Source organism: Meleagris gallopavo, chromosome 4, assembly GCF_905368555.1.
Source record: "Meleagris gallopavo chromosome 4, MGAL_WU_HG_1.1, whole genome shotgun sequence".
NCBI lineage: Eukaryota > Metazoa > Chordata > Aves > Galliformes > Phasianidae > Meleagris > Meleagris gallopavo.
The window spans coordinates 23349250-23355602 of NC_139407.1; the positions used below are offsets into that span (position 1 = coordinate 23349250).

The 6353-nt window shown below is 45.1% G+C and overlaps 1 long non-coding RNA gene across 1 annotated transcript; it reads right to left on the bottom strand.

Moving 5' to 3' along the window:
* Positions 1-552: 552 nt before the first annotated feature.
* LOC146544441 (uncharacterized) lies at positions 553-3880 on the bottom strand. Its single transcript, XR_014882917.1, has 3 exons — positions 3430-3880; positions 2940-3141; positions 553-1059 (listed from the first exon to the last, which is right to left on the bottom strand). It is a non-coding gene; the product is annotated as an uncharacterized LOC146544441 (long non-coding RNA).
* Positions 3881-6353: the final 2473 nt, after the last annotated feature.

Genomic DNA, 6353 nt, shown 5'->3' on the forward strand with positions numbered 1-6353 from the left:
AAACATAACCTTTAAGAGAAATCAAAAAACTGTGTATGAGAAAGAAGTTTAAGAAATATAACATAATTCCTTTTTTAAACGTTGCTATAAAATATTTTGACATAGCTGTACACAAATGAAACATAAATTTATTAAACATATATATGACAAACAGGGTATAATTATTCAACGAAATTTGAATTTTCCTTTTTCTATGGTTTTGAACTTGTTAGACTCCAAGAACCTGGACATTACAGTGGCCGGGTCTAGCCACTGGGTGTAGCAGTACTGAGCCACAGCAGCCAGGTCTACCTGTCCCCCAGGCCACGGTGGTCAACCTTTTATTTTCTCTTCTTTCCCTTCCCTTCCCTTCCCTTCCCTTCCTTCCCTTCCCTTCCCTTCCCTTCCCTTCCCTTCCCTTCCCTTCCCTTCCCTTCCCTTCCCTTCCCTTCCCTTCCCTTCCCTTCCCTTCCCTTCCCTTTCCTTTCCTTTCCTTTCCTTTCCTTTTCCTTTCTCTTCTCTTCTTTCTTTCTCTTTCTCTCCTTTTTCCTCTCCTTTCCTCTTCTCCTTTTCTCTTCCCCTCTCTTCCCTTTTTCCTTTTTCCTTCCCTTCCCTTTTCCCTTTTCTGCCTTTATATTATTTTAGTATAGTAATTGCAAGTGTTGGTCTTTTACTGCAGGTGTTACAGTTGTTGCAGAGAGAAGGGAAATAATACTCCATGTGTGTAAGAAGTCAGTATTCTGTGTGTCATGCATAAGAACATGGGTGTATGCTGGCAAACCCAGATGGCTCTACCAAGTTGACATCACTGTGACAGTAGTACTTCCTCTATCTTCTGGGTAGCTGCTTTCTTTCTCCCACAGCCCAGCGATCTCTTTTTTTTTTTTTCATGGATAGCACTAAGTTTTGCACTGTGTCCCACAAAATAATTTCCATCTTCTGAACACGTCAACAACTTTCCATTCTCCATCCTTCTTTCTTCATTGTGGCCAAATGCCTTGCAACAGATGAATAATGGGTTTATTCTTCCTTTAAGCATGTACCTTTATGTTATCTCTTGGAATATTTTTGCTTCACAGGCTGGCACCAAAACAAAATGAAAAACATTAATGGAACTTCAAAACAAGCCACCTCCACTTGGAAACCTCACTAGTAACTTTGTCTGCTTTATTTTGATCATAATGTATTTTAAGATGTTTATGTTGGAAGCCCGGGCAGTTGCCGAGGCCAGCTTTCATGCCTTTCATTAGTTTATTGCATCTAAAAATGACTGCGGAAACTCAAATGTATTTCTAACCACAATATTATGGTTCTAAATATCTGTTTTGAAAGTCAGGGGTATGACTTCCAAATGAGCTGCACCTCCAGCCTGGTCCTCAGGCTGCCACTTACCCCAGTGGCAGTGCTGCCTGCTCCACACTTTGGCTATGTGAGGGCACCTCAGGAGTGCACAAGTGGATGCACAGCATTAATCTGAACAAACATCGGACTCACGTATCAAAGCCAGGCTGTCCTGAGATACTGGTACATACTGCATGGCTCAGGGCTGGCCTTCTGCCCTTTATTTCAGTAGGGTAAAACTTCTGTCACTAAGATCAGGGTGGGCTTTGGAATAGGGTCTGGCTCAGCATCTTTCATGAAGCAGGATATAAATAGCACACAATATTGAATGAATAGTACAGAATGGCAGTAGAAGCCTAAGTCCCTGATCATGGACTTTTTCCTATAAAAGCAAGTGCAAAGCAGCAAATCCCTCCATCAAAGCATCATTTGAGGGAGCCAGCACACATTCCTTCAAGAGATACAGACTGGTATGATGGTGTGCAGGAATGGGAACAGAGCTGGGCACAAGCCACTGGACAAGCCAACTACTCGCACTGGGAGAAAAGTGTTCCCGCTTCACCCTGGGAGGATGTTTTTGTGGGCATAGGCATCCTGAGAGGCAGTGAAAAGGAAGCTGGATCTCCTCTGTGAGCCTTCATGTTCCAACTGTAATCATATTTTGAATGCCCTCCAAGAACATTTTGCATCTTCCTTTTTACTACAGATACTAACAGCTGTTCTAAAAGAAACTGATAAATAGACGAAAACTTGTGTGTTTTCCAAGTGTTCGCTTAACTACGATGACTGCATTGGGAAAAAGCATTTTCTGGACGCAGGCTTGGTTTGTAAATAGCCAAATTATGCAAACACTTGATTTATGATCCAGTGGGCAGTAATTTGTTCAGTATCATGGGACCAGACTGCTAGTCTCTAGTTCTTGTATTCATTATGGATATACACAGCTAAGTGCAAATTAAGATTGTTCTTTTCAGGAAATTCTCTGTTCAAAGAGAAATCTGGTATAATGTAGGATTCCCCCCGGAAAAGGTAATTTGCACCTTAGGGAGATTGGAGATTGCCCTGTCCCTAGAGGTGTTCAAGGCCTGGGGCCCTGGGCAGCCTGATCTAGTATTAAATGGGGACGTTGGTGGCTCTGCATGTGGCAGGGGGTTGGAGATTCATGATCCTTGAGGTCCCTTCCAACCCTAGCCTTTCTGCAATTCTGTGAGATTCTCAGCCCTTCAGAACTGGCAGCTGAAATCCGAAACAAAATTTCATCTGCCAATATATCTGAATACGAGACAGGTACAGAAGAAATCTATTTCATTCCTTAACAAGAACTAGGAGTTCTTTTCTGTTTGTTGCCAAAGAGGTTGTTTCTCCTTTGTTTCACATAACAACTTGTCCAAAATTATGTAGCCTTATAAAAAGATCCCAGCAGAGGTATTCATGTTTGGAGCTATTTGTCAAATTAATCATGATGCTTGTTTGTAAGTATTAACAACTGGAAAGCTTCACATTACATGCTAGAAGAATGGGTGGGGGGAGAGCGAGGGGAAAGGCTAAATAATTCTTGAGCAATGTTCAGATGTCAGGCAGAAAATCTTGCTTGTATGAGACCAAATGGAGTTGCACACCTTTTGCAGAGCCGTTACTGAGAAAGGATTTCTGTTTCCTTCAGCAAAGTGGAAATGCTGTAGCAGAGAGGGGAGGAGGTGCCATTAACACCCACAGAAGAGCTGGTGCCTGATGAGAGCAGCCTGGAGCACAGCTGAGTCTCTGGAGCACAATGTGATGTGGGACTGACAGGCTGCGTGACCCTCCATGCACCTGCGTTGTCTGAGAGCAGAAAAAGCAAAAAAGTCAGGGATCCAGGACCTTCAGGACACTCAGTCAAGAAAGGACACTGTCAGAACAACCATTAGCACCTGTGTTAAGACTGAGTTTCAGCTGTAGACATCTATAAGACCCATTTCTAAGTCTTACTTGCTCTTTTAGAGCAATTGGAAAGAAGTAAGCACATTTGAGGAGCTGTTATTTTCACCCAAAAGCAGCAGTACAACATGAACTGTGTGGATTTGCACTCAGCAGAGCTCAGTAACTGTAGGAGGAGGCCAAACTGATTACCTTGTATCTCTGTCTGCAGCACATGCGGTTGTCTCTAGGTGAGGCTTGTCCCACATGAGGCGCCTGTGGTGAGCCAAATGTTTAGAATGAACCCGTGCTGTTTTTCCCAGCTTGCTGTGTTGAACAGCAATGCTTATGGTAACATCAGGGGCATGGGTCCTGGGGGAGTTGGAGCCTGAGCAGGTGATGACACGGCTCCATCTGAGTATCTGTAATCATCTATAAAGCGATATAATTATTCAGCACAAGGCTGGATTCAGATTGAAAACACAAGAGCAAACGCCCACCAAGGGTAAGGCAGCCAGACGACCGCGAGCCCTTTCCTCCGCCTGCTCACTTCAAACACAGCTTTCTCACCCACTGACATGCACGGAAAGCCACACACCTGCTCCGCCCGTGCTCGAGCTGCTGCGCAAGGGTCAGCTCTGGAAGCCATTTAACACCGCAGCAAATGCACATTCCTCAGGCCTCTTTAGATGTCTGCTGCGGTGCACGGAAAGCCAACCCTTTGATCAGGCGTTGGGGCTAACCTTCAGCCATTCCCTCCTTCCTTTCTTCCCTCCCTTTTCCTTCCTTCCTCCTGTGCTTCCCTCCCTTCCCACCTTCCTCTCTTCCTGTCTCCCACCTCTCTTTCCCACCCCTTCCCACCTGCCTGCCTCCTCCCAGCCCCAGTAACTTAAAACGCTATCTCCATCTTTCAATATAAGTAAGAGCAGTTCTGCTCTTTCCTCTGCATGTCATTCCTGCCTTCTGTGTGACTTCTGTTTTTCTTTCAGCCGAGCAGGATACCAAATCTCTGTATTTTGTACTTACGGTCCTAGTACTGAAGATATCTCAATCTTTAATAGGCACTTTTCAGGGAAATTTATGAAGTCCCAGTATATAAGTTAATTAAGCTACCTTGGAATAATAATATATTGAGCAAGGGAACGTGTGAATATTCCCACCATTAAACACTGATCCATGGAAGGAAACAAGGAAAACGCAGGCCTAATCCCCAGTAGGATATTTAGATGATCCATATAATGGTAGGGATGTGGCCACAAATACTGTGCAAAAGGAAAGAGAGACGAAGTGAGAAAATCCTGTAGTTTGACTCATGAACGGTACTATTACATGCCATTTTTCTTTTTGAATAAAGCCATGTTGAGATGACATTTCTTCCTCATTCCCATGACGAGAGCTTTATGAGAAACCCTTCCACGCTAGCCTGTACAAACACCATACAGCTACTCTTGGCTGGAGCACCAACTGCTTGTTCTTTGGGGTGTGCAGCTCCATGAGCTCTGCTGCCCGCTCTGCAAGCACTTCCATGGCTGTGCTTCTCATGCAATGTGCGCATCTGCCGGCTCCCACCTGCCATCGGCACTGAGCAGCACTCCTCTCCGGCTCTCAGATCCAGCCAAGGGGACAAGCCTGCTCCAGCGGAAGTCAGTGGGGTGGAGCACCTTGGAAACTACTTAAAGAGAAAACGATTTTTTAATGGGAAAAGTGTGATTTTTCCAAGTAATTTGACCCGAGTGGAAACAAAGCTTGTCAGAGACTGTATTACGTGAAAATGTTTGCAGAATGATGTCAGTGTGTTAGCACTGTTAGCAGACAGTTAGGGCTTTATTCACAAAAAGGGCGCTTTTTCACTGCGTACAGTGAATTCACAAATGAGACTCAATGTGTGCAAGTGAGCTCTGTGAAAATACAGCCCCTCTCTTTTTGGAAAAATGCACTTTTGTGTGCATGTAGACAGACCGTACTGGTTCAGTGAGTATTGCAGCTCTCTGAGCATGAGTTATCAAAGGTTTGTACATGGATGTCAGCTCTCCTAATCGAGGGAAGAGACCCTGATTAGGGCACAGCACAATGGGCTTCCCAGGAGCCACGTGTAGCCCCTGCCCTTGCAGGAGCACCAGACCTGCCATGAGTCCAAGCCAGACCCACCTTCCTCTGTCTCCTCTCTCCTTGACAGTTGTTTAGGGAAATGTGTAAGGAGCAAGGAATGCATAAAGTGATCCATTCTCGGCTACACTGCCACAGCTTTGACAGTCTCCACAGCAAACACATCACACAACCCACTCTGTAGAACAATTGAAAAAATATGGTTTGTTTGGGTGTTAACATACCTTCCCACTCAGCAACATTTTCTGCCAGAGATGAGCACTAAGACAGTGCAGACAAGCAGTAAAGGAAATGTGAGGGGTGTTCTGCAGAACCTGGGGCACCTGCAGCCAGTCTCAAGTGAGCAGGCAGGCAGCCAGTTCCCAAAAACATTTTGGAGCTGCGCAACCTCCCACTGTCCAGGAGCACTAAGGAGAGGAGGGATGTACAGGGCAGAGGCTGCTTGGTCAGATGGTGGGTCACTTTGCAGTGCTCCTGCTGTCATTTGCTTGGGAACCAGAGCTCAGGAGCTTGCAGGGGAGTTCAACCAGAAGGGCCTTCTGTAGGGCCTTCTCATTTTCTGTAGCTGGCCCTTGCTTCCCTCTCTGGGAGCAAGCAGTGAACGTTGCTTGTATCACTTACAGCTTGCTGCTATCACTTTCTGTGGAATAAAGCAATCGCCTCTTTCCCCTGCTCCAGCTTTTCTGAAATGAAGTGATATATAATCTGCAGGTGGTCTGTGGGATAGTCCCTTGCCAGTGATTTCATTTTCATTGTGGTGCAATATATTGCTATTGTTATTTGCACATCTTCAGTAGTAACATGTTACGGGAATGCAGATACTTTTTATTAGAACAGGCTGAAGCATCTTAGCATTTGGGAATGATTTGGCGTTATGGTGCTTGCTGTGCTAGAGGTTCATTGTACACTTGTGCAAACACATCCATAACAGAAGGTAAAATGTACTTCTCCGGCATCGTGTTCTATGCCCTCCCATATGGGCTCCTATGCTGCACTGCTCACCCAACGCAGTAATACACAGTGATGTGACT